Consider the following 24,987-nt stretch of genomic DNA (forward strand, 5'->3'; position numbering starts at 1 on the left):
TTGCCTAATTTCTTCTGTGTCATACATTGTTCTGTAATACTCCTGAAATACCTAGGAAGTTTCCTTACATTAAATGCACTACTGTATGTAAATGTAAGTTTTGTTATAGTTGCTACCTGTTCCATTTACAATAACGGGAATGAAGGAGCTCTTTTAATCTGATTGAGAAGATTATTTGTTTCTTCAACTCCTAAATTTAGTGATTAGTGCTGGGTTGGGGTTCTACTGATGCCAGAGGCCTATGATAACCAGCACAAAATGACCTTCCTTCAACTACTGACCTAACAATGCGTATCGATACACCAATCACTTGTGACCATCACAGCCTAAATGCGACTGACCTCATCATACATCAGGGCTGTCACATCAGATCTTGCTATCATGCATTTAACAATGCTCAATTCTTAACAATGCACATCAACAAAATGAAGCTTTTGGACAGTGAAGCAGGCCTGGTACCTCAAAATTGAGAACTCAAGTTTATTCAGCATTTCAGGGGCTACAACCAAAAAAAGTCTGAAATACCTGAAACAATTCTGAAACCAACGTAATACCAGCAGAAACATTACAAAGTGTATAATAAACCAGAACAGAGGCCCCTCAGTCTCCTGCATTTTTGCTTTGTTGTGAATTTAATAAAAATAAATTGAGTTTTAGGTGAAAATAACATTTGATTTATTTTCTTGTGGGTTCTTATTTTGCAATCTTTGTGGAATAATTTTGCGGTATTCACAAAATGTAATTGTTGTGGGCTCTTGCACGTAGTCTGCAGAATGTAACCGTTTCAACACTTAAAATAAACAGCTTTGAGGTGTTTTGCACTCACTTCTCATTGTCAGCTTTTTTGAATAAACCTGTTTGTTCTCACTCGCATTATAAGTGAGAAATATCACACCTGATAAATCTACAGCGGAGTTTGCTGGCTCGAACCCAGAGATAAAATCTGACTTCACTTCTGAGTAAAAACATTAAACTAACAGATCTCTTTCTTGATCAAGCAAAGAATGCACTTCGCTGAAAGTAAAATTGAATCTTATAATGCTGCAAAGTGAGGTTGATTGAGCGACTCAATCACATTTCTAACTCCATCAAATGAATGTGGACGGCACCCTTCTCAAAGACACAATATATTTCCCTGACTTCATTTTTTAATTGTCATTTTTTTTATTCTTTGGAGTGTGAAGAAACTGGAAATTTGAAATGAAAATACAAGTTACTAAAAAAACTGCATCAGGCCCATTAGGAATTAAATATTTTGGCTTTGTTTCAAACATGGACCTTTGGCAAATGACCATACCTGAAGTGTTAGCCTATGTCCTCCTACACATGCACATGATGTGAGAACAAAAGAAAAAGTATTGCACATGAACAGACCCTTTGGCCTTCCAAGCCTATGCCGATCATCATCCACCAACTAATCTAAAATAAACACCTGCCCTTCTTCGGTTAATGTCCCTCTGTTTCATCCGTATTCATGTAACCATCCAGATGCCTCTTAAATGTTGACAACATGCCCGCTACCGCCACCTCTTCTGGCAGTATGTTCCAGGCTCCTACCACTGTCTGCATTAAAAACACCCCTTGCACCTCTCCCTTAAACTGTCCCCCCCTCACCTTGAATCTGTAGCCTCTCGTAATTGAAACTCCAACCCTGGGAGAAAGGGTAGCTAGTTAGAGGCTATCTATGCTTTTTATAATTTTGTAGACCAATACAAAGTTGTAAAAGTTTAACTGTTAAAGGGTTGTAAAGTCTTGATCTCTGAAACTTGAAGTATGTTTGGTTTTTTTGCTTTTAAAGAGAATAAGACTAGCCTAGGATGAGTCCTTCTCAGCTGTGAAAATGGTATGGGTGAGAGCCAGCATAGAGAGCTGCATCTGTTCGAATTGTCTGTTTTTGGTATACTATGCCTGACAGTCAACCTGAAGAGATGCACCAATCCTCACCATTCTTCTTGTAGATTAACAAATCAAAACAAAAGAAAAGCTATTATTTCCTTCATTTTTGACTTTAAGGCAATGTAAAGAGATTAAAGTCCAAATTACCACTTTGGAGAAAATCCCATTGATATTAATTTTGTTGTCTCATACTGACCGTGGTGCCTATTTGGACTATTTCCCCTATAGGGAATACCCGATCAATGGCTTTAAAAGTTTAGCAGTTAAGTGTTATGATCATTCTGCAAATCCCAAATTTCCATGAACAATTCTGCAGGAGATAAGAAGTTCATATGATTTTAGCTGATCACTTTCTGCTTCATTGTTTGAAAACTATACAGTCCATTTTATAAGTCTTTAAACGAGGCTGGCAAGTGAAATTCACATCTCTGCTATTGCTGTCTTATATTGCCAACAAGGGTCTGAAGTAAAGTTAAGAACGGTAGGTTGGTGCATCAAGTCTTCTGGAACTTAATTCACAAATACCAGTGTGAGCTTGCATGTCCCATGCAATGCCCCTACTCCTGTTACATTTTTGTGTGATTATCATGTTTATCAATATGAGGAATGGTAGTGTAGGGGAATAGACGTTTTAAAATCTCTTTTACATTTGGTTTCAGCATCATGTATTCACAGATCAAAAATGCCAGACTTTAGAGATTAGCATCTAAACTGTTTGTTAGCCATGAGGAAGCGATTATAAATTTTGGTCTCTGCTTGAAAAATATTCTTCCTGCCCTAACCGACTTGTCGGATCTTTTGTATGGCCTTTTCTTAAAGCTGGGCAGACTGTATACAGCCTTGTGTCATATTTCACACCAAGTTGAGCTTCTGACCAGAGATCACTGGTATTGCCAGTTTCCACTTTCACAACATCTCATGCCTCTGCCACCTTTAAATTTGACTATTCCAGTGTATTTCTACCTGGAATGTTCTACCCTTCATAAATTAAGGTCATCCTGGCCTGTGCTGTCCCCTGTCCTTACTGACACCAAGTTCTGTTCATTCACCAAGCCTGTCCTTGCTGAAATGCATGGCTCCCCATTAATTGGATGGAGGTAGCTTTTATGAGGGGACATAGTTTTAAAGTGTAAGGAGGCTGATATCGGGGAGATGTTAGAGGTAGGTTCTTTACTCGGAGAGTGTTGGGGGCGTGGAATGCATTGCCGGAGAGGGTAGTGGAGTCAGCCTCATTAGGGGCATTTAAGCAGCTATTAGATACATGTATGGATGATAGTATAAGGTAGCGGTGGAGGTTAGATAGACCTTAGGTTTTGAGTAAAGGTTTGGCACAACGTCGTGGTCCAAAGGGCCTGTACTGTTCTATGTTCCATGCTCTATCAGGTCTCCTCTCAGCTGCCATCTTTCCAGTGAAAGCAGTCTTTTAAACCTTTCCTTATACCCAGTGCCCTCAGGAGCAGGCAACATGCTGGTGAGCTTTCTCTGTACTCTGCACATCTTGGTGAACCTTATGTGTACTCTGTACTCTTAAGAGCCACAAGGTTATGATGCAGTTCTATAAAACCCTGGTTAGACCACACTTGGAATATTGTGTTTAGTTATGGTCATCTCATAAGAAGGATGTGGAAGCTTTAGAGAGGTTGCAGAGGAGATTTACCAGGATGCTGCCTGGGCAGTCAGGTCTTATGAGAAAAGGTTGAGGGAGCTAGGGCTTCCCTCTTTAGAGCGAAGAAGCATGAGGGGTGACTTGATAGAGGCATACAAGATGATGAAAGGCAAAGATTGCGTGGATAACCAGAGACTTTTTCCCAGGCTAAAAAATGACTATTACGAGGGGGCATAATTTTAAGGTGATTGGAGGAAGGTATAAGGGAGACGTCAGAGGTAGGTTCTTTACACAGAGAATGGTGGGTGCGTGGAATGCGTTCCCGGTAGTGGTAGTGGAGTCAGATACACTGGGGACATTTAAGTGACTCTTAGATAGGCACATGGATGATAGTACAATGTAGGCTATGCAGGGTAATTTGATCTTAGAGTAGGATAATGGGTTAGCACAACATGGTGGGCCAAAAGGCCTGTACTGTTCTATGTTCTGAAGAAGGGACCAATCGTGCCATGCTAAGCAATCATATTTTTACCTGCTGTGTATTTTCTGTTCTTCAAACTCAGAATTCACTCAGAGAATGATACAATTCCTACAGTGCGGAAAGAGGCCATTTGGCCCATTGAGTCTGCCCTGACCCTCCGAAGAGCATCACACCCAGGCCCAGCCCCTTATCCTAACCCTGATGCCAGATTTACTGTGGATAATCCACCTAGCCTACATATCAATGGACATTGCGGACAATTGGGTACAGTCCACCCAACGTGTGCATTTTTGGGCAGTGGGAGGAAAGTGGAGCATCGATCAGAAACCCATGCAGGTGTGGGGAGAATGTGCAAACGCCACACAGTCATCCAAGGCTGGAATCGAACCCAGGTCTCTGGCACTGTGAGGCAGCAGTGCAAACCATTGAGCCATTGTGCGACCTGAAGGAAACATTCCTACAGCCTTAATAAGCAAAACCAGAAACCTAACATAGTGGGGAAATTGCTGGAGTCTATAATCAAGAATAGGGTAACTGGACATCTTGGAAAATTTTCAGTTAGTCAGGGAGAGTCAGCTGGGGTTCATGACAGGTAGGTCATGCCTGACAAACCTCATTGCGTTTTTGAAGAGGTGACTGAGACAGTGGACAATGGAATGTCAGGGGAATAGGTGCTTATATGGACTTTCAGAAGCATTTGACAACAGAAAGTAGGGGTAATGGGTAGGTACATAAATTGGCAGAATTTGACAGTAGTGCCGTACAAGGATCTGTGTTATGCCCTCAATTATTCACATTATCCATTGAGGGTTTGGATAATGGTTTAAAAAGTCATATATCCAAATTTGCTGATAGCACAAAATTTAGCAGGAGTGTAGATAGTATAGATGATATCATAAAATTATAAAGGGATATTGCAAGACTAAGTGAATAGGCAAAACTGTGGCAGATGGAGTTTAATGTGAGCAAGTGTAAGACTACTCACTTTGAACCAAAAAAGGTTAGATTGGGGTGTTTTCTAGATAGTATGAAGATAAATTCAGTGAATGTCCTAGGTGTGTACGCTAGGTTGATTAACCATGACAAAATGCAAGGGTAGGGGCTCTGGTTCGGTTACTCTTCAGAGAGTCAGTGCAGACTCGATGGACTGAACAGCTCTTACTGTTTCTATGATTCTATGATCCCACTTGGAGTATTAAGCAGATCTGGGCACCACACTTTAGGAAAGATATATTGGCCTTGGAAGGACTATGACAGACATTTACAATAATGATGTCTAGACTTCAGGGCTTACATTATGAGGAGAGATTATACAAATTAGGCCCGTTTTCTCTAGAATTTAGAAGGTAAAAGCGTGATCTGACCGGAGTCTTCAAGGTGTTAACCAAAAATGGCAGTGTATAGAAAGAAAAGTTATTTCCATTGGTTGGAGATTCTAGAATTAGGAGGCACTGTCTGAGAATTAGGGCCAGATCATTCAGGAGAGAAGAGATGAAGCACACAAGAGGTAGTAGATATTTGGAAGCCTCTTCCACAAATGACAGTGGATATGGGATCAGTTATTAATTTTCAACGTTTTTCTCTTTATTCATTCACGAGATGAGGGCATTGCTGGCTTGGAAGATTTGAGTCTCTGTTTACAAGTATTACACGCCTCTGCCCATCCCTCATTGCCCAGAGGGAGGTTAAGAGTCAACCACATTGCTGTGGGTCTGGAGTCACATGTAGACCAGACCAGGTAAAATGGCAGTTTCCCTCCCTGAAGGACATTAGTGAATCAGATGGGGTTTTCCAACAATCAACAATGGATTCGTGGACATCATTATATTTATTGAATTCAAATTCCACGGCAGGATTCGAACCCAGGTCCCCAGAACATTATCTAGATCTCTGGATTAACAGTCCAGCAATAATACGACTACACCATCACCTCACCTGCTGAGATAGATAAAAATCAACATCTGAGATGGATCCAAACCAAAAGAACTGCAGATGCTGTAAATCAGAGACAAATACAGAAGTGGGTGGAACAGCTCAGTAGGTCTGACAGCATCTATGGAGAGAAGTCAGTTTTGGGTCAAGTGACCCACCTTCAGAACAGGGTGTCTTGCCATTGGTTGAAAAATACTTTCTAATCAAGCAGAACTGAGAATTTCCAGCGGTATCTTCCAAACCTTGCTAAAGCAGAAATGAACAGCACAGAGACTCCAGAGTAAATTCAGCAAGTCTTGGAGAATCAATGAGAAAAGTAGTAATCCCTTTTCATGACAATAGCTATTATATTCAGAAAAGTTTCTAAAGATCTCAAATCTTTTCATAAATCAGTGAGTTAATAAACAGGTAAATGATTGAGTGGATAGTTGGGTCAGAAGGGTGGTTCAGGGTATGGTTGGATCTGGCTTATTAATGTAGTGGTGTTACCTGGTCTGAGGTGGAAGTAGTCGAGTGGGGTTAGCCTGGTCTGCCTGGATTGTAGTCAAGTAGTTAAGGTGATGATTCAGTACAATCAGGATAGTCCGATCTGGTCAGCAGGAAGCAACGTTTTGAAGCAGTTGCAGTCGTTTCCTTGCGGCAGAGAATCAGCTTGTTGGCATTTCAGTGTATCTTTGAACACTCCTGACATGCATCTCACAATGGTCATTGTCTCTGATGATTTGGAAATTGGAAGATTTGGGTCTCTGTTTACAAGTATTACACACCTCTGGAGCAGGTGGTTCTTGAACTTGAACTTGGGTCTCTTGGTCCAGGAGTAGGGATACTAGCATTGTGCCACAACAGCGCCGCTTGTATTGTTTTTAGCAGGAGACCCTAGGGGATTTTTTCATTTCTAATCCTGGATCATTAAAGCCAATCATAATGTCGCCACAGATCCCATTGGATAGCTCAACCTGGCCTCTCAATTCAATTGGAATGTTTCGCTTTACATGCCTGAAAAGCCAAGATACCTAGTGCGTCTCCACATTTAAAAGTTTTGGTTTTCTGTTAGCTGATAATTTTCTCGGCCTCTACCTCTTGGCTTCTTTAAGATCCTCCTTGAATCTTACCTTTTTAATCAAGCTTTGGTCATCTGATTTAATATTTATTTTGCTTGATAATATTCCAATAAAGTACCTTAGAATTTGTTTCACATTAAAAGAACAATAGAAGTGCAATTATTGTGATGAATTATTAGCCCTGTGAGTAGATTCAGTACAGATCGAGCATCATCTAATTGAATGGCGACACAGTCTTAAAACTAAATTGCCTTGTTGTGAAGTTGTCGTTCTACACACATTATCACGGCACTGGTTCAAATAAATTGACCCATGCTCAGTCAGCGGGGTTGATGGCATGAAATGATTTTGAACAAGATATGTTGAATTCTACTGACAGTCCTGTGCCACAGCATGCTAATTTATAATGCGTAGATGTGCCATGTTCAGCTTGTTCTTTCTTAAAGGAAGAAAGATCTTTATAGTTTATTTGTCCCTGTTGCGCTCTCGAATTGTGCATTTTAATGTTTATGAAAGCCAAATTTACTGCCAAATCTGGACCCCATGGTTGCATAGAAAAAAAAATAGGGTAAGATAAAACAGCACAAGGAAGATTATAACAGTCATAAAATACTAAAAGAGTCTAGAATGTTGATGGAGTCAGTGTTCTAGAGCAAAGGAACAGGCCTTTGGCCCATGCCAACCAGATTTCCTAAACTAAACTAGCCCCATTTCGAGTCATAGAGCCATACAGCATTGGAACAGACACTTCAGTCCAACTCGTCCATGCCAACCAGATATCCTAAATCTAGTCCCATTTGCTAGCAGTTGGCCAATATCGCTCTAAACCAGCCCTATTCATATACCCATATATAGTTCAAGCATTAGCTGAGTAATATCTTCTGATTTAAAAGTCAGGACTTGAGGAAACCATTTGCAATGTCACTGTATAAGTATATATGAAATTTTACTGTCATGCAAGCACTGACTTTTCTATGCCACTGAGCTTGTTTGACAGTTTGGGGCGATCACCCTACATTGCTGCCCTCAGTTGTGGATAAACTAGAACATGCAAAAGAAATCCCCAAATTGCTGATTGCTGTAATGGGAAGATGTTCTCAGCTAAAACAGAAAATTGAGCACACAGTAGTGTTGCTGCAACTGGTATCATTTTGCTTTCTGTGTTTCGTTTTGTCAGCAGTTGCTTCAGTGGAGTGATGTCCACTAGGTTGAGTAAGGCAAAATGGAGTAATATTTTCATTCTTCTACCCAATTTTATTTCAACTCCTCTAACTAGCATCAAAAGAGTGATAATACAGTAACTACTAGAATTGATTTCATAACAATAATAAAGGATTTACATATGCTTTCCTTTGAGCTGTCATCTTTGGTTTATAATCAAAGTTTTGGCACATGTAATTAAGAAATGGATAATAAATGCAGTTGAATGCTGTGGTCTGTGCAGAAGTGTTAATCATCTTGTTTGCACAACTCAGATAAATATAGGTTAAGAATCCTTTTTATGATGGTTATTTCACTGCATAATCGGACAACAAATGAAGCCACACCAGGGAGCCTTTCTTTATCATACTACGTTTTCAATGGAATGCTGCATTCAGGCGCCCGTGGATATGCAATTGCAATTTTGTGAGCACAAAATGAGAGGTTGCACTGGCACTTACCACATGGCAAATGCAGCCCTTGGACACACTCTGTACCCTAATGGCTGTTGTATTTTCTACATATTTTATAACAGCCAATAGACTAGCTTTGAAAAAATGAATGGTGTTGTGTTTGTTTTACTGCTTGACAAACAAAATATTGTGTAAGCCATGAAGTGCTTGAGTAAAAGGAACAATTAAAGTTTTCCTAAATCCTATCACAGTTGCAGATCAAAGCTTTGCATTACTTGACTGCATTTAATTTGTGGCTTCAAAGCTTTATAGACTATATGACTAGTGATGCAATACCTACAAGGCTTAAAGTTTAACACTGCCAATGGCAACATTGTCCAGTCTTTTAGACCTACAGGAGCATCTTATTTGCATTTAAAATTTTCCTTCGTTATAGAAAATTATTACAATTTGCATTACAGAGGCGACTACTTTAAATTGAAAGCTTAATCTAAGTGGTAAGCGCTTTCAGGAGAAGGAGTTGAAGCAACATGGGTGATAATTTTAGAATATAGAGCCCAGAAGCTGAAGATACAGCTGAAAATGGTAGGCCGAGGGGAAGGTGCACAAGAGCCCAGAATGGTAAAATAGGGCTGACTCAGACCAGCATTATCAAGGACAGGTTATGCCTGACAAATCTGTTAGAATTCTTTGAGGAGATAATGAACAAGTTGCACGAAGGAGAGCCAATGGACGTGATCTGTTTGGATTTCCAAGGCTTTGGACAAGCCGCCACACAGAAGATAAATAGGCCAACAATGTTAGGAGCAAGGTACTGGCATGGAAGATTGGCTGACTGACAGAAGACAGATGGCAGGGGTAAAGGGATCTTTTTCAGAATGACAGCTGCCAACTAGTGCTGTTCCTCAGGGGTCAGTGTTGCGGCTACAACATTTCAAGTTATACATTAACAATCCGTCAAAGGAAGTGAGGGCATTGTTGCTAGGTTTGTAGATGACAAAAAGATAGGTAGAGGGATGGGTAGTGTTGAGGGAGGAGAAGGTTGCAGAAGAACTTGTACAGGCAAGGAGAGTGGGCAAAGAAGTGGCAGATGGAATACAGATTGGGAAAAGTGTAAGGTAATGCACTTTGATAGGAACAATAGAGGTGAGGACTATTTTCTATATAGAGAAAGGTTTCAGAAATCTGATACACAAAGTAACTTGGGAGTTCTGGTTCAGGACCCTCGTAAGGCTAGCATACACATTCATTTGGCAGTTAGAAAGGGAAATGCAATGTTAAAATCCATTTTGAGATGGCTAGAATACAAGAGCAGAAATGTATTGTTGAGGCTGCATAATGCCCTGGTCAGAGTGCATTTGGAATGTTGTGACCAGTTTTGGTCTCTGTATCTAAGGAATAATGTTCTGGCATTGGAGGGGGTCGAGATGAGATTTACCAGAATGATCCCGGGATGAAGGGCTTGTCATACAAGGAGCCTTTGAGGACCCTGGTCTGTACTCAGTAGAGATTAGAAGGATAAGGGGAGGGGATCTGATTGAAGCTTACTGAATACTGGAAGGTCTGGATTCAGTGGACATGAAGAAGATACTTCCACTAGTAGGAGAGACAAGGTCATGAGGGCATTGCCTCGAAGTGAAAAGACAACCCTTTCGATCTGAGGCGAGGAGAAATTTCTTCAGCCAGGGGCTGGATAATCTATGGAACTTATTATCGCAGAGGTCTGTGGAGGTCAAGTCATTGAGTATACTTAAGACGGAGACAGGTTCTTGATTAGTAAGGGAATGAAGGGGCTAAATGATCTAAGTCAGCTCCTATGTCTTATAGTCTTATCAGAAGGATTGAAGACCTGGATGAAGTCCCCAGGTTGTAGAAGGCTAAGGAGTCATGAATAAGTATCTTAAATTGGGAGAGGATGGTCCAGTGGTGGTATTGCTGGACTGTTAATCCAGAGACCCAAATAATGTTCTGGGGACCAAGTTCGAATCCCATTACAGCCCATAGTGGAATTTGAATTCAATAAAAAATTTGTAGTTAGTAGTCTAATGGGGACTGTGAATCTGTTATCGATTGTCGGAAACTCCCATTTGGTTCACTAATATCAATTAGGAAGGGAAACTGAAGTCATAGTTTGTTATCTGAGGGCGGGGACTAGTTTCATACTGGTCCTTTGGTCCCTGAAACAACAGTTCCTCATTGCAGTTTGAGAGATGTTCGTGTATGAGCCTATTCTTAAGTAATTTTTCTCTTCATTGCTTACTCAGATTACATTTAGAATTAATAAGCTAGGCCTGTATTTGCATACTGAATTTGACATTAATTATCATTGATGACAGTGTTCTGTGCTCAACAGAAAGTAGCCTTGTCTATTACTGTATCTTTATTGAAGACTTCTATAATGGCCTGCCACATGGTAAAGGTCACATGACTTGGCAGACCAGGAAGGACATCTGTGTATGATTAATTTCAATCTAATATCTGCCTTTTCATAAAAACAATGAAATCAAATGTCCACACACTATTTGTGACTATGAGTAACCACATGTTACCCAATAAACACACAACTATTCTCATGCTTTTACAGTTAATTATTGTACTCCGTCTCTGCCTCTGCATTGCGTACACAGTCTTTAACTTGACTGGTCCATTAATGGTATATGTATGTGTGTTATTGTTGGCTGTTTATCTGGGTAATGTTACTTTCATGGGTGGTGCTATTCCTTTGTCCTTTGTTGTGGCACGTGTTATGTTCAGTTTCCATTGTTGAGTTGCTATGACCGCTAGTCGGACAGTTGATCTCTGGACTGGGCAGATGGTGAATTCACATCTTCATAATCGGCCATGTGCATATTTGAAACAGCTTTTCCAGGTGTGCGCAGTTGCCTGTGGTTCTGACAGTAAACCTTGTCATTCAGTTCTATTCCGTAACCAAGGTGACAACTGCCCTTTGCAGATTCCCAAGTTTCCACTTGGAATCATAGAATCCTACAGTGTGGAAGCAGGCCATTCAGCCATTCAAGTCTACACTGACCCTCCAAAGAGCATCCACTCAGACCCAGCCCCCTACCCAAACCCTGTCACCCTGTATTTGCCATGGCTAATGCACTTTCCTACAAATCTATGGACACTGTAGGCAATTTGGCATGGCCAGTCCACCTAACTTGCACATTTTTGGGCTGAGGGAGGAAACCCACACACAGGGAGAATATGCAAACTGAACACAGACAGTTGCCCGAGGGTGGAATCAAACCTAGGTACCTAGCACTCTGAGGCAGTAGTGCTAACCACTGAGCCACTGTGCTGCCCCTTAAGTGGGTTAGCACTTGACCGGTTAACTCCTATTAAGAGTGTTGAAGGCTTGTACCCTTCCTGGCTCTGCAGTTTTCAACTTTGAAAATAGCTCAGTAATCTTGTCAAAATGAAAAGTGGCTTTCTGCTGTTTCACTTTGATTTTGTCATTCATATCTGTTTCTGTTTTGGCTTCAGTAATTTTATTGCGATAGGAAGAGATGTTTGAGTGGACATTATTCTTTGTATCGAACTGCACTCCTTATCGTCAATAGGTGTGCTTCTTCACTCACAGTTTGCCTTGTGTACATCTGTGCTGAATTTGCTTGATTTCTTTATGATACCTTTGGTGATTTTAACTGCTCATTCACACTTTACATTTGACTGGGGGTAGTATGGAGATGATCTATGATTTTGAATTTCCTGATTGTTTATAAAGCAGCTGAATTCTTCACTTATGAACTGAGTACTTCACATTGTCAGGGATGCGGTAACCAGGATGATGGTCTGCTTCCCAGTAGTCAGAATAGTAGTCTGCTGTGACAAGATAATTTGTTCTTGCATGAGTGAAGAGGGCTACATCTCTGCTTCATCCACGGTCCGTCATGTTTCACTATTGGCTCGCTAATTTGCTCCACTTTGTGCTCATTACAAGCGCTACACCAGCTAATATTACCCAACTCCTCAGGGTAGTGATTCTAATTCCTTTGTACACATTGTCATAGTGGGGCTGTCAATTCACCTCTGTATATACAATGTCATCCTATAGGCACAGGCATGTCCTTCATGCTTTTGGGCCTTCCTTTCATCAATAACTTGCATACTTTCAAGAGTTGCATCTTGTTGATTAGTTTACTTGATTTGAACAAGATGCTTGACTGCTAAATCTCTGCTGGGTTGATCACTTCAGAGTATGATGAGTTGCTGTTTCACATTGGAGCTGGGAGATTTCACCATTTTTTTAGGATTCTCTGCATTTTTTCAGCTGTGCTGCTCTTTACAACATGTATATCTGCTTCTCTTGCTTGTAAGCCGCATATAGGTGTTGTCTCTGTAACCAAAATAGCATTCTTTGAAAACGCTTCAGAGCAGTTAGTAACGGGTTAAGGAAAATGCTTTGTAATGTCTAGTGGTTAGACTCAACTATCACTTCATCTCTTCCAAGTAGGTACTCCAACTCCTGTCTTGCTGTCATCAAACTGCAGGATAACTTCATAACTAATGTCATACTATTTCAGGGTTACAAAGTGTGGAGCTGGATGAACACAGCAGGTCAAGCAGCATCTTAGGAGCACAAAAGCTGATGTTTCGGGCCTAGACCCTTCCCGAAATGTCAGCTTTTGTGCTCCTAAGATGCTGCTTTACTTGCTGTGTTCATCCAGCTCCACACTTTGTTATCTCGGATTCTCTCGCATCTGCAGTTCCCGTTATGTCTCATACTATTTCAACATTGCCATTGCCATCACCATCACTACTTGCTTGATTGTGTTGCATGCTCCGTTTTGTTCCCTGCCTCAATACCACTGCGAGTCCTTGATTATAGGTGGTGGAATGGTTCATAGTCCAGTACCAAATTGAGCAAGAATTTTGCCAAATACCCAACAAGTTCAACGAATCATTCCACGGTGATGAAATAACCCGACAGAGGTCAGTATCCTGTCACCACGTCACCCTTTATTTACAAGTGGAGAGTCTCTGACACTAATCCAGTGCTCTCAGAGCCAGCTCTCTGAGTGAACAGAGCCCCTGACACTCCTATTCTTGCGTCACCCAGGGATCCCTGATTGGATCAGATTAGCATCCCCAATCAGGGAACTCATGTTCTGAGGTCCTCCTGGCTGATCTCATTAGAATCACTAAGGTGACCTTATCATTCACTAACCCCTTCATTAGGTGAGATGCTGTAACATGCAATGATATGTTCAGTACTTGTGTTGGCATATGGGGTATTTAGACATACGCAGAAACAGATTGAGAAAAATTCATCAATACCCACAGTAATCAATACCTTTATATTAAGCTTAAATCCAAAACATAGAAGGAAAACTTTTAAGTCAGTAAACACTATCATATTTAAAATATGACATATCTATCATGTATTGCCTTGTACAAATTGGTAATTTTTTTTTCAAAATAACAGACACAAACTTAATAAAAAGAACATTAATTCGCAAGGAATTCATTAGCTCAGTGATTTCAAGGTTTCCTGTTTCCCTGCATGGCTGAGTACCTTCCATTAACAGGCTTAAAATTATTTGTCTTCATGACAGCTTCCCTCCCTTGCCCTCTTTCCATCTGTATCTTCTCCCCATCTTCTCTTTGCAACCACTTACTTCTCCACCTTCTGTCACTGTCTCCTGACCCCTTTTTCAGCTGCTCATTTTTTTTCCTGCCCCCACTACCTTTCTGCTCTTTACAGCCACTCATTTCTCTCCATGTCTCCTCTTCACTGTGACTGATTTCCACTTCTTTGAAGCCACTAACTTCTTCCTGCCTCGGCAACTCCTGGCTATTCTCCATTCCACCTATGCAGCCACGGAATTTTTTTCCTCAGCCTTTTACAGCCACTTGCACTTCTCTTGTCTTTGCAGCCACTGTTTTGCCTTCACCTTCAGCACTCCACATTACCTCTTCACGCCTGTCCAAATCAAAACCTTTCCCACCAACACCACCGTCTCCCTTGACATTGACTCAACAAACTGATTGCTCCTCCTGGCCTCACCTGGCAACCTCACACTAGCTAGTTTATCAGCAGCAAAATTGGGGGAGAAACTGACTGTGATTGGAGGAGCAAATCCTTGTAAAATGTCTATGTTCTATGTGCAGAGATGACTTTTTCTGACTGTTCACTTCTGTGATTCATTTTTATAGTCTTTGGGGCTCATGGAGCAAGTTCATCCACAGCTCCATGTATTTTGAGCGCTGGTTTAAACAAAATTAAAATAATGCAATCTGCCACAGCTCACAAATATAATTTGCCTTTGTATCTAATGACATCCATCTCTCTGTGTATGCTCAGAATGATAAACTACCACAAAGAGAATAAAGAAATGCACATTTTCATGACCGTTAAACCACAGTGTTGATTAGTCATATTGAGTGCCTACTGGATTTCCAAGAACATGTTGAATTTGCTTTTCATAGTGGTAGATAAACAGTTAAATGTAATTCCCACCTAACAGTTTCATATGGGTTTCAGTGGTATGTTTACCACTTGTGGTTATTGTCTAACACTTTCATGTTCAGTCTACATAGTATATAAGATATATTTTTAATAAATTGACTCAAACTAGCTGAACCGTTGAACCAAAAACTGGTTAAAAACCTTCAAGACTGCAGAAAAAGAGATCATTGTTAAAATTAATTCAAGATAGTGTTATAATTTGGTGAAGTTTACACTCATGGCTTCTCAGTTTTTGTTGACTTGGAGATAGTAAGGACTACAGATGCAGGAAGCTGGACTCAAAGAATGGGGAGCTAGAAAAGCATAGCTGGTCAGAAAGCATCCAAGAAGCAGGAAAGTCAATGTTTTGAACCAAATCTCTTTATCAGGACTAGGAAGAGGGAGGGGAGCCCTGAAATAAATAGAAAGGGGTGTGGGACTGAGGACATAGGTGAGATGGAGATAGGTGGATGCCGGTAGGGGGTTATTGTGGTTGGTCAGTGGGAATGGTGGAGCAAATAGGTGAGTAGGAAAATGGACAGTTTGACGGTGGTGAGATTTTGAAGCTGTTGATGTAGGTAGGGGACTGTTGTGGTTGGTCAGTGGGATAGGTGTCTAAAGATGGACAGGTTTGGGGGAAGAGAGATTTGGCGAAATATGAGGTGTTCCTCCAGTTTATGTTTGGCCTCACTTTGACAATGGAGGAGGCCAAGGTTGGACATGTCACTATGGGAGGGGAAGGGGAGGTAAAGTGGATGGCAACTGGAAGGTCAGTTTGGTTGGTGCGTGGAGAGCCCAGATGCTCCATAAACCAGTCCCCGAGTCTGCATTTGGTCTCCATAATATAGAGGAGACTACATCAGGAGGAACAGATACTGTAGGTGAAGTGCAGGTGAATTTCTGCTAGATTTGGAAGGATTGTTTGGAGCCTCGAATGGAGGTGAGAGGTAATGTGTAGCAGCAGGTGTAGCACCTCCTGTGGTTGCAAGAAAAGGTACCAAGGTGAAGGGGTTGGTAGGGAGTGTGGTGCTGACGAGGGAGTTGTGGAGTGAACGGTCTCTGCGGAAAGCAGATGGGGCAGGGGTGGAATATCTTTTTGGTGGTGTGGCCTGATTATAGGTGGTGGAAATGTTGGAAGATGATGCTTTGTGTTTGAAGGTTGGTGGGGTGGTATATGAGAACCAAGGGGCCCTTGTTGTTGAGGGGAAAGGATTTGAGGGCAGAAATGCAAGAAATGGGGGAGACTCAGGTGAGGACATCATTAATAACAGAGGGGTACAAAACTACATTCTACTAAGTAGGAGGATATCTGGGAAGTCCGAGAGTAGAGCGCCTCACCCTGAGAGCAGATGCAGTGGAGATGGAGGAATTGAGTATGGAATAGAATTTTTGCAGAAGGTTGGATAAGAGGAGGTGTAGTAGAGATAATTGGGGAAGTCGGTGAGTTTCAAATGTATGTCAGTGGTACGTCAATTACTGGAGATAGACAAAGAGGTCCAGGAAAAGGAGGGAAGCGTCAGAAATGGCATAGGTAAATTTGAGGGCATGGTGGAAGGTGTTGCCAAAGTTGATGAACTTTTTGAGTTCCTCACAGGAGCACAAGGCAGAACCAATACAGCCATCAATATTGCGGAGAAAGAGGTAAGAGGTTCTGCCGGTGTAGCTGTTGAAGAGGGGCTGCTCAGTGAATCCTACAGAGGCAAGCAGATCTCAGGCCCGTGCGGGTGCCCATAACCACGCATTTGGTTTATAGGAAGTGGGAGGAATCAAAAGAAAAATTGTTGAGGGTGAGGACCAGTTCTGCTAGGCAAATGAGAGTGATGCTTGAGGAAGATTGGGTGGCCTACGGGAGAGGAAGAAACAGAGGGCTTTTAAGCCAGCCTTAGGGATGCAGGTGTACCAGAACTGAACATCCACTGTGAAGATGAGGTGTTGGGGGCCAGGGAATTGCAAGCTTTGGTAAAGGTGGAAGGTGTGGGTTGTGTCCTAAACATAGGTGGTGAGTTCCTGGACCAAAGGTGAAAGATCAGAACCAAGCTATTCACTTGCGGGTCATGGGTGTCATTGGCTGGCCCAGCATTTATTGCCTGTCCCTAAATGACCCTTGATGAGCTGAGTGAGCTGACTTCCTGAACTGCTGCAATCCATATGCTGTAGGTAGATCCACAATGCTGCTGGAGAGGGAATTCCAAGATTTTGATTCAGTGACAGTGACGAAATGGTGATGTATTTCCAAGTCTGGATGGTGGGTGGCTGAGTGTTGAGTTACTTGCTGTAGTGTTCCTCGTCTCCGACCTTCGCTTGTTTCCACTGTATATGACTAGTCCAGTTCAGTTTCTGGCTGATGGTGACCCCCGTAATGTTGATAATTGGAAATTCAGTGACGGTAATGCCATTGAATTTCAAGGGGTGATGGTTAGGTTATCTCTTATGGGAGATGGGCATTGTCTGGCATTTGTGTGGCATGAATGCTACTTGCTACTTGTCAGCCATAGTTTAGCTATTGTCCAAGTCTTGTTGCATTTTGGTATGCAGTGCTTCAGTATCTGAGGAGTCATGGATAGTGTGCTGACATTGTGCAAACAACAGCGACCATCCCACCTCTGACCTTATGATGGAGGGATGGTTACTGATAAAGCAGCCAAAAGTGGTGGGCCTAGGACATTACCCTGCAGAGATGCCCTGGAGCTGAGATGATTAACTTCCAACCAAACTGCCGTCTTCCTATGTGCCAGGTATAACTCCAACCATTAGAGTCTTTTCACCCTGATTTCCATTGACTCCAGTTTTGCTAAGGCTCTTGATGCTACACTGATCAAACATAATCTCGATGTCAACAGGTGCTACTTGATAATACTGTTGAATTCATCTTCCATCACTTTACTCATGATTGACAGTTGACTGATGGATAAGTAAACAGACAGACTGGATTTGTCCTGCTTCTTGTGTATAGGACATACCGGGGCAATTTTCCACATTGTTGGATAGATGCCAGTGTTATAGATCCTAATCAAAACTGCATTTCTGAGAGTAGGTACTGAGTAGAAAATATGTGTTTCACATGTAGGGAGAGACAATATTTGAGGACCAATCACTTTAAACCCACCTTGCACAATCTTGCAGTTGAGATTGTGTTATTGAGATCTCAACTGAAAAAGAAAATTGCACTTTTTTTTACAAGCAATTTTTTTTCATTCGAAGTCTCTAAAAGCTTATGTACATGATCAGTTATGTAGTTTTTAAAGTCACCTCACTAATTCTTTAAGGTCAGAATGTACTATAGTGTGCACCTCAGTATAGTTTTACTTTGCTTTTTCAGTCAATACTTTGATTAACATAATGAACTCCATTCTGAGAGCAGTTTACATCCAAAATTAGTCAAAGGCTAAGAATTCAATTTGAACCTTCCATTATGTACCAGTATGCTGCTACTTCACCAATTTATTGAAACTACTTCAGATATTTTTGCAATTACATCAGAAAGCTTTGCCGCCATAAAATTGCATGTAGAGAGTGAACTGGCGTATTCCATGTCAGTATTCTAAATTGGCATGGCGTATCCTGTCACCACGTGATCCCAACACCACACATCCCAACCACTGCCTGATTATTCAAACACTACATTCCTTTGGTTATTCCAATAGTGGAATACAAGCCATATTCAAAAAACTTGCCTTCAGAACCAGAGCTAAAATGCCCATGCTTAAATATGATTCCACAATTCAGTTGCACTTGCTGAGCAATCCTGAATGCACTAATTTACACTAACAACCAATTTAAGATAATCAGTTGAACTCTGTATGGAAGAAGTGATGTGCAGTCATACACAGGCACCATTGTCTCCAAACAAAATACTTCCAAACCTTTTGTAAATCAAATTTAATTGAGCTCTTTGGTGAGATGACACAGGCAGTAGATGAGGATAGCACTGTGGATGTTTTATATTTGTATTTTAGAAGCCATTTGATATGGTGCCACATGGCAGGTTGGCTAGCAAATTAGAAATGTTTGGGATTGATGGGTCCTTGCCACCATGGACCAGAGGTTGGCTGAAAGATAGAAACCAGAGGGTAGATATAGATGAGTATTTCTCATACTGGAGACAAGTTGAAACTGGTGTTTCCCAGGGATCGGCATTGGGATTCTTGCTTTTTCTGGTATATATAAAAAGATTTGAAGATGGGCATTGAGAGCAAAATCTCTAAATTTGCAGATGATACTAAGCTAGGGAAGTACTGAATTGTGAGGTTTAAACTGAGTGACTTCAGAAAGACATTGACAAGTTGACTAAATGGGCAGACACCTGGCAGAGGAATTTCAATGCAGAGAGAAGTGAGGTCATGCATTTTGTGAGGGGAAAAAAACATGAAAAGAGAATGCAGGGTCGATGGTACAACTTTGAGGGGAGTACAAGAATGGAGGCATTTCGGTTCATGTGCATAATTCTCTGAAGGTAGTCAGGCAAGATGAGACTTACAGAATCCTTGGGCTTATAAATAGAGACATAGAGTATAAAAGCAACCAAATGATGATAACCTCTACAAATCTCCATGGTCGTACTGTGTTCAGTTCTGGGCATCTTATTTAAAGAAGGATGGTAAAGCAAAGGAGATTTACTAGAATGATACTAGGAATTTCATATACAAGGAAAGAATAGAGCTTGGGCTTATTCTCCCTGGAGCAGAGAAGATCAAGAAGTGACTTTATTGAGGTGCTCAAAATTATGAGCAATTTTGACAGTGTACAGAATGATATTCTGTTTCCACGAGTTGCTCTCTCACTGTCTAGGTGTCACAATTTCAGGGTTATCTGCAAAAGAGCTAGGAGTAAGATGAGGAGAAAGTTGTTAGGATTAGGAATGAGCTGCATGGGAGAATGGAGATGAATTACATACAAGGTTTCAAAAGAGAGCTGGATATATTTACAAAGATAGGGCTGGAGAATGGGAGTATCAGGATAGCTCTTTTGGGAGTAGATACAGGCAATAGGACAACTGGCCTCCTTTAGTGCTGTACATTTCTCTGATGGGCAGCATGGTGGTTCAGTTGTTAGCACTGTTGCCTCACAGCTCTAGGCTGCTAGATTTGATTCCAGTGTGGGGTGGGTGACTTCGGGGTTTTCATGTTCTCCCTGAACCTGCATGGGTTTCCACCAGGTGCTCTGGTTCCTCTCTCAGTTGACAGATTTGTAGGTTCACTGTATTGGCCATTCTAAATTGCCCTATAGCATCTGGGGTGTGCAAGCTAGGTGGATTAGCCGTGGGGATATGGGGTAGGTTGGGGTGCTGAGTCTGGGTCGCATGCTCCTCACAGGGTTAGTGCAGCACTCAGTGGGCCAAATCACCTCTTTCTGTCATTTTATGATTCTGCCTGGGAGCTTGGGAATCTGTTGGTCCCTGTTTTCTCTATGACAGTACTTTGGTCAGTCAGGGAAGATTTGCCAGTCAATGAGGTGTGTAAATTGTTGTGAATATTTGATTTCAAATGTCAGCTATTAAGCAAGTGACGGCGTATGTTTGATGTCAGTTCAATATATTCAGTCATGTTGTTCTAACTTATCTAATTTGCAAACATTAACTTTTCTGTAGAAGTTACTCGGAGCTTGAGTTTATCTTCATGTAAAATGCAACTATTAATTATTTTGCTTTTGAGTGTCAATTATACTAATGGTGGGGTATCTCACATATTCTTGAAAGGATTCTTGGGACACTGACATTTTTTATACTTGGTAGGAAGGAAAGCAGTAACTAAAGAAATGGCAGCATAATTTTTGGCTTAGTATTGTACGCACAGTGAGATATTTTGCAAATAAGAAATCGTGGCATTGTCTGAATGTGCTGGTGTCACTTTCAAATGACAAACAGAGCTAGGATCATGTGGTATGGTAAGTTAGAATCTTCTGAGGCCTGGATGAAAACCATGTGCCAGTCAATGCCTTGTGGGCTCAGGGCCCCAACTCAACCGTTACATTTTCACCTTCACGAGACCTCAGACTGGCTGATACGGCAAGGTTGTCACATTAGTTCTGTAAAGTGCTTTTCTAATATTGAAATTTAAACTAAGGTGGACTTGCATCTCACCTTCTCGGAATGTTATTGCTGACAAGTGAATAACATGGAAAAGGAGTGACATCATTCTGAATACAAAATTTTAGCAAATTAGAGAAATTTAAGCAAATGTTAATTGTGTAAATCTTGTATATTCATCAAACGTCAAACATTTATATCAAATAGTTTTCCATGTAGTGACAGAGGTAATCAACAGTTAATGGGCAATAGGTGAAAATCCAGTTTGAACCTTGGCCTGCACTTAGTTAACTGATTAAAATAGGGACGATAATAATATTGCTATAAATAACCTTTTGCATTTATGGATTATGGACACAGAATTGGCATTCTTAGTGATTTTTTTCTGCACAGTGGCTCAGTGGTTAGCACTGCTGCCTCACAGCGTCAAGGACCTGGGCTTGATTCCACCCTCAGGAGACTGTCTCTGCACATTCTCCCTGTGTCTGCTTGGGTTTCCTCCCACCGTCGAAAGATGTGCAGGCGAGATGGATTGACCATGCTAAATTGCACATAGTGTTCAAGGATATTTAGATTGGTGCATTATAGGGGAATGGATTTGGGTGGGATGCTGTGAGGGTCAGTGTGGACTTGTTGGGCTAAAGGGCCTGTTTCCACACTGTAGAGATTCTATGATGCTTCTGTGATATTTTCTGGCAATAGGCGTTTGCATACATAAGTAAAACCAGAATTAAACCTTCTCTTTATTGTAAACGCAAGTACTTTTGGCACGTATTCCAACTTGCTCTGCGAAGGATGTTGGGCCACCAATTCTGTCATCCATGAAATGGTGGAGCTTTCCACAGATACAGCCAAATCTGCTGAGTTTCTCCAGCAATTTATGTTTTGTTTCAGATCTTCAGCATTCACAGTTCTTTGTTTTATTGATTTGCGATGATATTGCTTCGATGAAAAGGGGTGGCTACACTCTCAACTGCTGTTTAAAAAGGAATGTTTATGAAGTGATCCACTAAGTAAAGTACTTAATATTGGTCTTTAATTTGCATTGAGGCATTAAATCTCAATCATAGTTCAACCTCACATTCAGACTTTAACTGTGCTCAAGGGGCATGTTTGGTACTGTCTTGGAGAGGACGGAAAGAAACCAGGTCCAAGGAAAAAGTGCTTCTTTTGCACTCAGTTGTACCCTGTCACAGTTGTCAAGCCATGCTATTGGCTGCATTCATATATAGTAGGAAGTAACCAGCTGCAGGAGAACCAAGTTTTGCATTAGCAGGGACCAAAATAAAGATAAATAGTTAAAGTGAAAACAGTAAACCTCCACCTTAATTACTAAAAGCTAGTAAAACGTTTTGCACTTAGTCAAATGCTTGTGACCCCTGTTGGATAATTATGCACATGTAGACTTCGAGGGTTAGACTCATGCTTTTCCCATTTCCTCCCCATACTCAAATAACTTAAGAACATTTCATAATTGGTTATTTGAACAAAATGTGAGAAAAAAACCAGAAGTGGAGTTATACCCCAACATTGACCAACAAAGCTTCAGAAGTCAAAATGAACAAGGGAAAGCATTGACCCAATAAAGGACCCTTTAAGCAATGTTGATATTTTATGAATTTGGGTTATAATGGTGATATAGAGTTTGCATGGTATTTTGTAAACCACGGTGGTTTTGTATGTCATGGGAATGGGTTTTTCAATCCCAGTAAGGGTTTGCCATAGAGTGGCTGTGGGCTTGTGGGCCACCATGATTCCTAGTGATCTTATGAATCTTGTTGTTAGTTCTTGATGTGGGGAAGTGTGGTAAGTGTGTTAGGTTGTATTGTGTCATCTGTTGTCTGTTATGCAGGCAGCTATGAATGAAGTTGTGGAGATATCCATTTAAGGCGAGGATCTTGTGTAAGTGCTCCTCTTCTTCCTGGCATAATTCTGGAGTTTTGCAGTGTGTCCTGGTCCATTTAAATACACTAACGCAGCTTTGGTTGTGGACATTAGGGTGGGTTGCTGTGGAAGTTGAAGATTTGATCCGTATGTGTTGCTTTTCTGTATACTGAGGTTTGGAACTCCTCGTTTTGATAGTTGTTCTACCTTAACATCTAGAAACAGAAGTTGATTGTTGGTTTCTTCTTCTCTGGTGAATTTAATCCCTGTGAATACACTGTTGATGAGGTGGTGGGTCTCTTCTAATTTCTTCTAAACACAACTGGGGCGACACAGTGGCTCAGTGGTTAGCACTGCTGCCTCATAGCACCCGGGACCTGGGTTCGATTCCGCTCTCTGTGACTGCTGTGTGGAGTTTGCACATTCTCCCTGTATCTGCATGGGTTTCTTCTGGATGCTCCAGTTTCCTCCCACAGCCCAAAGATGTCCAGGCTAGGTGGATTGGCCATGCTAAATTGTCCCTAGTGTTCAGGAATGAATGTCTAGGGGGATGGGTTCTGGGTGGGATACTCCGAGGGTCAGTGTGGACTTGTTGGGCCAAAGGGCCTGTTTCCACACTGTAGGGATTCTATGATTCACAACAAATTGGAAGCATGGATGCAGGATTGGCTAACCTATAGAAAGCGAGCAGTCAGGATACCACAGGGTTCAGTCGTCAGGACCCAAATGTTTGTATTCTTTATTAGTGACTTGGATGCAAGAATGCAAAGTAGGTGGGAATCTAAATCCCAATGAAGAAATAAGAAACGGACAAAAGGATCTGAATGCATTAGCTGAATGCTCGTTTAACACACCTGGATAAGTAAGAGGTTATCTATTTTGGTCAGAAAAATAGAATGGAGAGAAACTTCAGATTGTTTCAGTGCAGAAGGATCTGTGTATTCTTGAGCTTGAATTACCGAAAACAGTCAAGGGGGTAATAAGGAAGACAAATGGAATTTTGACATTTTTTGTTGAAGGATAGAGTATAAAATTAGGGAAGTGTTGCTGCGACTGTACAAGGCACCAGTGAGACCTCATGTGAATTGCGTGCTGTTTTGTCCCTCACTTGAGAAGGGATGTAATTGTGTTAGAGGCAGTTCAGAGGAAATTCACAGAATTGATTCCAGAGATGTGGGGTTTGTTTTATAAAGAGAGATTGAGCAGTTCAGGCCTATACTCTCTGGAGTTCAAAAGAATAAGAGGAGGTCTGATTGAGGTATTTGAATGCTAAGGGGCATTGAAAAGATGTTGCTTCATGTGGGGCAATCCAGAATGAGAGGCCATAGTTTTTGGCTAGGAGGTAACAGGTTTAAAAGAGAGGAGGAATTACTTCTTTCAAAAGGTTGTAAATCTCTGGAATACATTATCTCAGAGTGCAGTGGATGCAATGGCATCAATTAGATTTAAAGAGCAGATGAACAGATTTTTACTTAGTAATGGGTTGAAGGGTTATGGTGAGTGGGCAGGAAAGTGGCGTTTAAGCCAAGACGAGATAAATCTTGGTCGAAGTGAATGACAGATCAGGTTCCTAGTTCTTCATAGCAGTAACTATCCCTCTGTGACATTTCAGAAGAAGTGTTATGTCAGTTAAATATGTCCTTTTATTTGCAATGGCATGTATATTCTTTTTCAGAACCAAAGGTGAAGGACTTGTCCTCAGTGGAGAGACTAGTGAGATGTGAATTGTTCTTCTTGGAGTGGGCATTGTTGAACAGAAATTTCAAAATGCAGATTAAAATTGGGATATTTTGATGCTGAAGATGGGATAGAATAATTTTCACCAACAGGAGAGTCTATAACCACTGGGCACAACTTTAAGATAATTACCAAAAGGTCCAGGAAATCAGGACAACTTGTTTTTTGGAGTCATGATCATCTGGCATGTAATGAACAAAAATGATGAAGCAGATTCAGTAGTAACTTTTGAAAAGGAAATTGGATGAAGAGTTATAAACCCAGAGAAGGTTAGCGGAATTATTTATACAGTGTTTTTTTC

At 41.2% G+C, this 24,987-nt stretch overlaps 1 protein-coding gene across 14 annotated transcripts in view; it reads left to right on the forward strand.

The window, feature by feature from the left end:
* fbrsl1 (fibrosin-like 1) overlaps positions 1-24,987 on the forward strand; it is a 955,204-nt gene that overhangs the window by 581,213 nt on the left and 349,004 nt on the right. The gene's annotated exons all lie outside the window — the stretch shown is intronic.

This window comes from Stegostoma tigrinum, chromosome 26, assembly GCF_030684315.1.
Source record: "Stegostoma tigrinum isolate sSteTig4 chromosome 26, sSteTig4.hap1, whole genome shotgun sequence".
NCBI classification, from domain to species: Eukaryota; Metazoa; Chordata; class Chondrichthyes; order Orectolobiformes; family Stegostomatidae; genus Stegostoma; species Stegostoma tigrinum.